This window comes from Rhincodon typus, unplaced genomic scaffold (assembly GCF_021869965.1).
Source record: "Rhincodon typus isolate 14 unplaced genomic scaffold, sRhiTyp1.1 hic_rhity00002059, whole genome shotgun sequence".
Lineage (NCBI taxonomy): Eukaryota > Metazoa > Chordata > Chondrichthyes > Orectolobiformes > Rhincodontidae > Rhincodon > Rhincodon typus.
This window is the reverse complement of record NW_025967697.1, coordinates 14,981-25,000: the sequence shown is the minus strand read 5'-3', so window position 1 is coordinate 25,000 and position 10,020 is coordinate 14,981. Positions and strand designations below refer to the sequence as shown.

Here is a 10,020-nt window from a genome sequence, read left to right as displayed (position 1 = left end):
AATTGTATAGCTTTTAGTCACAAACGATGGGAAGTGGTAGCATTGTGGTAATGTCACTGGATCAGAATCCAGAGGATCCAGGCGTATGTTCTGGGCAGATGGGCTTGAATGGTACTGTGGCAGATGGTGAAATTTGAATTAAATAAAAAGCTGACCAAACGGCAACCATTTAAACACTGGAGGAAAAGGAGACCACTTTGGGTTGTCGTAAAAACCCAGCTGGTTGACTTAGGTCCTTTGCCACCCTTACCTGGTCAGGCTCACCTTTAACTGCAGATCCACAATAATGTGGCTGATTCTTAACTGCCCTCTGGGCAATTAGGAAATGGAAAGAAAATGTTCGTCTAGCCAGCGATACTCATATCCCTTGAATGAATAAAAAGTAAAACAACTTGTGACACAGGAGGCCATTTGATCCGATATGTCTGTACCAATCCAATGCAAAAATAATCCGAAATTATTTCTATTTGTATGCTTTCTCCAAATAGCCACACATTTACCTTGACTTCAAATGTTTTTCCAATTACCCTTTAAAATATGCAGTGGTTTCTGTTTCAAACACTCATGATAGTTATCATTAATAATTATAGGCACAATTATACCAGTGTCTTAGATAATTAAACCAGTACCAGTAGTAACGTGACTGACAAAGGTTACTCACTCAAAACTCATAAGACATTCTTAACTCAGGTTCTTTGTATAACAGTGTCACTATAACTAATCATTTATCCTCTAAAAAACTAAATTCCCTCATAATGCCTTTAGCATACAGTACATTGTTTATTTATAAATATTATTAAAAACGCACAAAGCGACCTCTCACGTTCCAATTTAAAGCAGGACATCTGTGTATTACAGTAAAACAGCGCGTTAGGGCAGAAAGAAGGGCCGCTATCGTTGGGCACGTGATCTCAATAGTCATGGTTACTATATGTAGGTAAGTGTATTTTAACTTTGCTGAGCATTTGTTGATACAATTGGAAGATGATAAGTAGTGTGAGTGTTTTGATCATTGTATTTAATGTAGGATGTTGGAATCTCGAAAGACTCACAGTCCCTTCTTTTGGAAAGGCCACCTGTATTACCTGAGCAGCAGGTGGCCTTCCCCAAAATCAGCAGAAAGCATACTGCGGGTACCGATAGCTGCCAGCCTCTGGTGTGGTGTTAACGTTATGTCGTTGGGGATGCTGCCCCTTTAAGAGAACAGGTCAGGGGACCCAGAGGGGCGGAGCTTGGGTCCAGTCTAGAATGTGCTGTGGAGGTGTGAGTGTAGTCAATAAAGTGTACTTGTTAAGATTTAACATTCGTCTACCTGGTATATAATTTCTGGATCCAAAGGAAGCACCAACGTAACAACTGCAAGCTGCTGTAATGCACCAACCTGAGGTCCAGGATCATTGATGGAACCAGGCTACAAGTGTACAATGGTGAGAGGGTTGGAGACTCACAGGGGAGCAAGACAGGCTCTCAGAGTCCATTCCACCTGATGCTGGATCTTTTAAAATACCATCCCATGCCAGGAGCCCACAAGCAGCCCCAGACATAGGGACACTACCACTATACCACCTGACACCTCACCAATGGCAAGATGTCATTTAAATGGGAATTGATTGTTCATTTAAGGGCCACAACTAGCGGTGAGGAAGGAGGATCCTTCACTAGCCTCGCCACTCCAGATTTAATCAAGGGGAGGGTCTCCACCTTCCCATCTGATTAAATATACTCCCTGGCACTAAGCTCACCTTGGGAAAGGCATTAAATTCGACCCTTTTTCCGCCATTTTTTCCCCTGATTCCTGGTGTTGAAATGAATGCTTCATTTAGGACTTTGACCTAGATTGTGCGTACAAGCAAGGTATTTTCTACCAAAATTAGTGAAGCTGCCTAAAACTGTGGGCTGAATCATCTTTAAATTTGGGTAAATGTTAACTTAAGGGAGTTCCAGTGGAAGCTTTCTCTGAGCTCGTGCAAGTTTTCTCATGCTTTGCTCATCTTGTAAGCACCCCGCTCTCATGCCAAACCCCAACATTACCTTGTGCTCACAAGTTGTAGAAATACTTATCGTTGCCAGAACCTTCCAGTTTCCTGGCACTGCCAAGTCGAGCTGTGGATAGGCGGTCCCATCTCCTTCCTCAGGACTACCAGAGGAGACCATGATAACAGTCCCTGCCAGCCTAGTCTGAAGTTACCCGGTTGCATGCAGCATCTTCTCTCAATTGCTCTCACACAGCCTACTAGATTACTAACCCTTCCTGCCCTCTGTGCTTCCTCCTAACTCCAATAGGTCACCTCACCACCTTTCCTCCACCCACAGGAGCATTAGCAGTTGTGCCAGCCACTGGCAGCTCACTCAATATCAGAGAAGTCCAGGATAAATACTGGGGTGCCCAATATTCACATGCTCACGCCCAACAAGGAGAAAAAACTTGCTTTAGCAAGGTTCACATCCGGAATTCTATGACTAAAGATGCCTTTAACTTCTCATGTAACCGTAAAAGATGCAACACCTGCCCAGACACCGCTTCCCTCACCTCCATCCAGGGCCCTAAACAGTCCTTCCAGGTGACACAGAGCTTCATATGCATCTCCTCCAACCTAGTCTATTGTATCCGGTGTTCCCGATGTAGCCTTCTCAAACATAGTTTAGGTGACCATTTGAGATAACAAGATGTAGAGCTGGATGAACACAGCAGGCCAAGCAGCGTCAGAGGAGCAGGAAGGCTGACGTTTCGGGCCTAGACCCTTCTTCAGACTGTTTCGCTGAGCATCTTCGCCTGGCATGTAACAGCCAGCCTAACTTCCCGATCACCGCCCATTTCAACTCCCCCCTCCACCAACTCCTCCTCCGACATGTATGTCCTTGACCTCCTCCAGTGTTGCAGTGACTCAGAATGCAAATTTGAAGAACAACACCTTATCTTCTGCCTTGGCACCCTTCAGCCCGGAGGACTCAACATCCCACCCATTCCCCGGCTCCTTTTCCAGCCCCACCTCCTCCCTTCCATTCCACCTTCTGACCCTCTCTTCCAGCCACCAACTGGATTCATCCGTCCCATCGACCAACCAAGTCATACGTACTACCAGTGTCCACCTATCACCACCATTCTATTACACCCCCTCCCTTTATCTGCAGCTTCCCCTACCCCCACATCCAGTCCTGAAGAAGGGTAATCCACAAAACATTGACTTCCCCTTTCCTCCAGATGCTGCCTGGTTTGCTGTGTTCTTCCAGCCTCCTGTTTGTGTACCTTGGGTTTGAGCAACTGCAGTTTTTTTTTTGTCTGTGGCCAACAGTATAGTTAGGGAGGTGACAATCCAGCATGGTGACAACTCTTTAGATGCTGTGATGAGGGAATGGTTTTATCTGGATGGATAATCCGTGATGGGTTGAATGGCATTTTCATCTCTATTTATTGTAATCTGTTTGCAGAAGCACTGAGGACACATATTTAATTCACTCAGAGATAGTAAGAACTGCCGATACTGGAGTCTTGAGATAACACAGTGTGGAGCTGGAGGAACACAGCAGGCCAGGCAGCATCAGAGGAGCAGGAAAGCTGATGTTTTGGTCGGGAGACTTCTGAAGAAGTCAGCTTTCCTGCTCCTCTGATGCTGCCTGGCCTGTTGTGTTCCTCCAGCTCCACACTGTGTTATCTTATTTAATTCACTTGCCCTGTTGAAACTTATGAAACTGTCAATATGATTAAGTTCTCACAAGGTGGCATAAGCGAGCTGTATTTGGAATAATTTTTAGGTTTGTGCAACAAGAGGTGAAGGTTGAAAATGTGTACATAAGTGTTGTTTTCTATCTATATTTATTGCATTCATTTCATTTATTTCAACCTTAATAGCAAGATAGTTGTAGAACACAGTTGTAAGTATGGTCCTGGTCCTGACTGGGTTGAATTTTGTGAGGGACACAGAAGGGATTCTCTGGTGCACTACGTGACATCTTGTCTCCATAGTAAGTAACTTTCCTTTTCTCAGGCAGTTCCCAATTGTCTGAACGCTGTTCTGCTATCATGGGACTACTCCAGAAAAGGCCACAGGAGCACTAAGTTTAGCGGGAAATGTAGAGGAGGTGCTGTGATACCTGGGCAAGGGGGCACCTGATTCAGACAGGTTCAGTTACTCCTCAGTGGTAGGTGGTTTGAAACGGATGAGGCAAGATGGTCACATATCCATGCGGTCTGATACCAGGGAAGGGGTATTGCTAAATTCGGTATAGGAGGGTTTGGATGGGACATCTGATACTGAGATAGGTAAGGGCAATGATCCCTAGATTGGGGGGAGGGACAGTGGGGTGTGTAGTTCAAGGGTTTCAGGGTGATCTTAAGGGGAGACCAGTGGTTGTTGATCTTGGGAGTGAGGTGAAAGAAGTGAATTGTCTGAGACTAAGGAGTGGTCTCCAATCTGGAGGAAGGGGACAGTGAAGATTTTTTTTTAAATCTGGAAGACGGGTGCGTGAGCCAGGGTTGGGGTTTGGTGGGCAGGGAAACAGATCAACTTGACGGGGAGTATTCAGATTGGCTCCTCTTGGCTCACATGTATTGTACTCTTCCACCAAGCTTTCCTTTCACTGCAGGTTTCCGAAACCCCAGAAAACCTGGAAGAGACATTAAATATGAAACACACAGGTTTATTTTAATATTCCAGTTAACAAGACTGCCCCTGCATTCCATGCCTGTTAAAATTACTCCCATGATACCACTGCTGGTAATTTTCAGTTTGTGCAAAAGATATTGTGCCAAAAGTTTTGAAATTCCTTTTGGAAAACATCTACGTGAAATAACAGCTGTAGGGAAAATTACAACTGATGACTCAGCAAACTCTTGTGTTATTGGATCATCGGAGCAGGACTAGGACAGTCAGCCCCGTTACCATTCAAATACATTACAGTTGATCAGTATCTCAATGTCTCAGGTAATCACATCAGTGAACTACTTAACTGCATGTTTCACATCTGACTCATTGTGCACAAAGTTTTGATTTTAACCAAACGTAACCTGCCGAGTAAGAATTTCTGATCCTGCTAAGTAAAGATTTTTGTGTATATTAAAGGGTTGTTCCCTACAATTTTTGTTTAACAGGACATCTGTTTGGTAGCATTAAATATTATCAAAGTCCTAATACCATGGATTCTGATTTGCATGTGTAAATGAGTTTTGCCCCTAGTTGAGCAAGTGCCCTGGTCATCTTAAGTTGGTTGAGGCAGTAACATGATGCAGTAATCAAACCAAAAAAGATCTTCTGTCTATCACACAAATGAGTTATGTAGTTTATGAATTTCAGGGTCACAGTAATGCAGATATATGGGCCATATGACCCAAAGGCTGACAGATTGAATCAAACAGCATATCCCTTTAGTTGTTCATAAAAGAAAGATTTTGAGTAAATTCAACCAGCCCATACTTGTAAAACCCAACAAACAACATTCGATGTGATTCCACAATTGGACAACATTTGCTGGATAATCCTGAATATGCGAAGAATTATACTGTCAACCAAGCATTTTCAATCGGTTGGAAGTGTGGCAAACTTGCATGTACTGGAAACTACATATGTTATACACAGGGTCCTATATGTCACAAACTAAAAGAATGCTTGTGTCCATTTCAACTGTACAGAATAGGTGACAGACATTCACTGGTTCATTTCTCAGAGCAACTGAGCAATCAGATCCAACCTATCTGGTCTGAAATTTTCAAAAGAAGCCTGGCAGTTAATTGTCAGTTATCATCGCTATAGTAACTCAACTACCAAACAGGGTTCACTTGCCAATCAATCAGAACACTTCTCTTATACAGGATAAACATTGGTTTTGCCTTACAGTGGCATTCCTATGGATTGTCCTCATGAATGCAAGATGGAAAGCTTCAATCAAATGTGTCTTTTTTAAGCAATACTTGAGTTCCATATCACCAAATGACTGTAAATAACAATAAATATAATTTAATGGGCTGGAAAATACAGGTGTATATTTTGTTTAATGTATTTTTTCATTGTGTAATAAACAAAGATATTACCATGAAAATCATTCCTTTTTTACATGGTGCACATTTGTTGAGAAGTAAGAGCTACATGTGCATATCTTTTTCCAATTTGGATAAACATATTAATAGAAGGATCAGTAACCATTCAGGATTAAAATACCATAGCCTAGATTTTTCACTACTCGATGCCCATTCTACTGGCATAACTCAGACAGCTATTTGTGTTGAACTTTGTTTTGCAACTTGGCCTCTGAGACCATTGCACCCAGCACTATCGGAAGATTCCATTTCAAAATGGGCTTTTCATACCAAAATTAAGTTGAAGATTTCCTGAGGATTGGGCATGCAGGATGTTCGATCTAAATCATTTCCATTTAAAATAGTGTTCAGGGTTGCTTGGAACAGGTAAGCACTGTATGTGGAAAAGACTCCCAACATAAGTGAATTTTACATGTTTCCCAGCCTTCGCTTTTTCTCTGTTTTTGTTTGTCTTATTGCTATTGGCACTTACATTGACAAAAGTGATTTTAAATATTCTTTAGCCTCCAGCATCATTATTCCCTTATCCGCACCCAACCCTCCACATGCATCCAATTGGTTTGGATGAAGGAGACCTACACTGCAATGCCAGGCAGATCAAATATATGAGAGTTGATTTCTCCCATGTTCACCAGACAATAATCCCACCATTATAGATAAAGGACCAGCTTTGACTTTAAACAAGAGCTGGTTTACTGTGGATGATGGTTGGTCATACCAAAACTCAGCTGTAACAGCAAATGGAGTGCCTAAGGTACTCTAACCACCTGGATTTTATTCAAGTGGAGCTAGGTGACTTCCTAATTCTTCAAACTGGTTGTTTTAAACTGGCACAAATGTGGCAGGCCATTCTTCAGGGATCAGCAGTGGAGACCAAAGATTTTCTTATGGGATCTAAGAACCCTCTTTCAAGAAATAAAAGTGTTTAACTTTCAAACTTTCCTTTTTCAGGCCACCACTGACCCCATTGCACTTCCGGGTATTTTAATCAACCTGTTCAGAGATGTTACTCACACATTTGGAGCAGGAGGGACTTGAATCCAGGATTCCTGGCACAGAGGCAGGGACACTACCATAATGTTACCAGCGTCCTCCCTGTTGCACTTCTGCACTGTGTTACCCTGGTGGGGGTAATTCATTGCCTCTTGTTGCTCAAATAAATAGGAAAGATGTTGTTAAATTTGAGAAGGTTAGAAAAGATTTACAAGGACACTGCCAGGTTTAGAGGGTTTGAGTTCTAGGGAGAGGCTGAATAGGCTGGGGATTTTTTCTCTGGAGCATCAGAGGCTGAGGGGTGACTTTACAGAGATCTATAAAATCATGAAGGGCATAGATAGGGTGAATAGCCAAGGTCTTTTTCCTATGGTGGGGGAGCCCAAAACTAGAGGGCATAGGTTTAAGGTGAGTGGGGAAAGATTTAAAACGGACCTGAGGGGTAACTTTCACGTAGAGGGAAGTGTGCATATTGAACAAGCTGCCAGAGAAAGTGGTGGAGGCTGGTACAATCACAACATTTGAAAAGCATCTGTATGGTTACATGAATTGGAAGAGTTTAGAGGGATATGGACCAAATGCTGGCAAATAGGACTAGTTCAGATTGGGATGTCTGGTCGATATGGACGAGTTGGACCAAAGGGTCTGTTTCAGTGCTGTATGACCCAATGACTCTATAAATTCAGTCATTCCTCCTGAAGGCAGCATCAGGACACAATCTGTATTTGCTAAAAAGGATCCCAACGGCTTTGGGCAGCTACTCTTACTTCTTGTTCAATAACACTAATTAAAATATGAAAGGCCGGTTTATGATAACGTCATGCCATCTACCCAGTTCCCCTGAACAAATAGAGCATTTTGTATGAATTCTGTGGATGTGGGCATCATTGATTTGGCTAACAATTATTCCATCCTAAATTGACTTTAAGAAAGCGGTGGTGAGTTTCCTTCTTGGACTACCAGATTCAAGAACAGCTTCTTCCCACTGTTATTAGACTTCTGAATGGACCTCTTAAATTTTAAATTTAATTTTGATCTTGCTCGTTGTGCACCTTCTCTGCAGCCATGACATTGTATTCTTGGCTCTGTTCTGTTACCCTATGCATTCTGTATGGTATGATTTGCCCGTACTGCACATAAAACAAAGCTTTTCACTGTACCTAGGTACACGTGACAATAATAAATCAAGTTAAATCAAATCAATCAAATTAAATACTGTAGTCCATTTGGTGTAGGAAAACCCACAATGCTGTTACGGAGACAGTTCCAGAATTTTCATCCAGTTATAGTTGAAGAAACGGCAGTATATTTTAAGTCAAGATGATGTGTGTCTTGGAGGAAACTTAAAAGCCATCATGTTCCCATGTTTCTGCTGCTATTTTCCTTCTGGATGCTAGAGGTTGCAGGTTTCAAAGGTTCTGTCTGAGGCCTGAGTAAGTTACTTCAGTGTATCTTGTAAATGGTACACTCTGCTGATACCAAGCCTCAGAGGTGGAGGGAATGAATGTTGTTTGTGGATGTGGTGCCAATAATGCAGGCTGTATTCTGGACTTGTGTCTTGTAGATGGTGGACAAGCTTTGGGGTGTCAGGAGATGAGATACATGCTGCAGGATTCCTAGCCTCCTACCTGCTCTTGTAGCAACAGTATTTATATGGCTAGTTCAGTTCAGTTTCTTTCTCGTTAATATTAATCCTCACGATGATAATAGAGGTGGGATTGAGAGATGGTAATACCATAGATTATCAAGGGCAATGGTTAGTTTTCCTGTTCTTGGAGTGGGTCACTGCCTGGCATTTGTGTGGCACAAATGTTACTTACTATTGTTCAGCTACACTCCAGAGAGTAGGGAACAGTCAATTCTGTAGGACTATCCCAAGTAGTCAGGGGAATTGCATATCATCAGTCAGGGAGCTGCAAAGATAGTGATCAGGGATCCGGTCAGTCATGTCTAAAGGCAGTTCATTGAAATTAGTCAGAGGTTTTAGGCATATACAGACCAGGGGATCCATCCATTTATGGGAGCAGGGTGCAAAGGGGTGACTGTAGGGGCAAAGGGGGACTCATTGGCAAACATGGGTGAGGCATCAGGCTGGGCAAGGGAAAAACAGAGAGGCATGTATTGAGGTGAAGAATAGGCAATGATGGTTGGAATGTCAAGGTACAAGGGAGAGAGGGGGTTTTGCCACAGAGGAAGCATATAGGATCACAGTGAGCATCAGTAAGGCATAAGGTCATGTATCGGGGGCAAAGTTCAATGTGGTGAGTCTCCACATGGATATAGATGAGTTGAAATGGGCTGTCAGGTTAGTCCAAATAAACCAGGACATGGATGCTTGCAGAAGAGAGGGGGTGTGGTACCTTGTAACCAGGTGAAACCAGGTACTGCCATTGTCTATTACATACTGTGTTTCCTGCCATCACAATGCCGTCTGTGCAAGATCATACTGGTTAATTTTTTTCCCAAGTGACAAAGTCAATACTGCAGCCTGGGCAGTAAGATTCAGAAACATTGTTGATTTCCTCAGGTGCTGCAGAATTCATCAACAGGAAGGGATTCCATTCCAGTAATGACCAGATAATCTGTGGTCACCAATACCTCACCCTGGAAGTGTTGGCCTGCTACCCCAGGAGCTGGCATAACTCTGCAGTGAAGCAATGTGCTTCATGCTGAATAACAGGGGGGATGAGAGCCGTCTTCTAAAGATGAGGACGTTGAGGAGGTGAAAACTCTCCCTGTGCAGGACAAAGCTCAGCAGTATTGGGCACTACAGACAGGACTTGATTGATGCCTGGTTCCAGTTGATGGGAACTGGGTGCAGAAGAAAACATGGAATGTGAAGTAGTCATTGCTCATCATGCATTTAGCATACATTGTGGGTGTGAACTGAAGGATCTTTTCATTTAGTTTGCGCTTGCTTTTGCTAGCTATAAATAAAAGCTTGCCTTTGTAATTGTCTGAGATAACAAGGTGTAGAGCTGGATGAACACAGCAGG

General features: G+C 42.9%; 1 long non-coding RNA gene across 2 annotated transcripts in view; it reads right to left on the bottom strand.

Moving 5' to 3' along the window:
• Positions 1-3,896: 3,896 nt before the first annotated feature.
• Positions 3,897-10,020, bottom strand: part of LOC125481416 — a 15,869-nt gene continuing 9,745 nt past the window's right edge. Inside the window, exon 3 of one of the 2 annotated variants that reach the window (XR_007261327.1) lies at positions 3,897-4,605. This is a non-coding gene — a long non-coding RNA (uncharacterized LOC125481416). Of the gene's footprint in view, positions 4,606-8,602; positions 9,836-10,020 lie in introns of those variants that run through there. The other variant, XR_007261326.1, reaches the window with a different exon arrangement.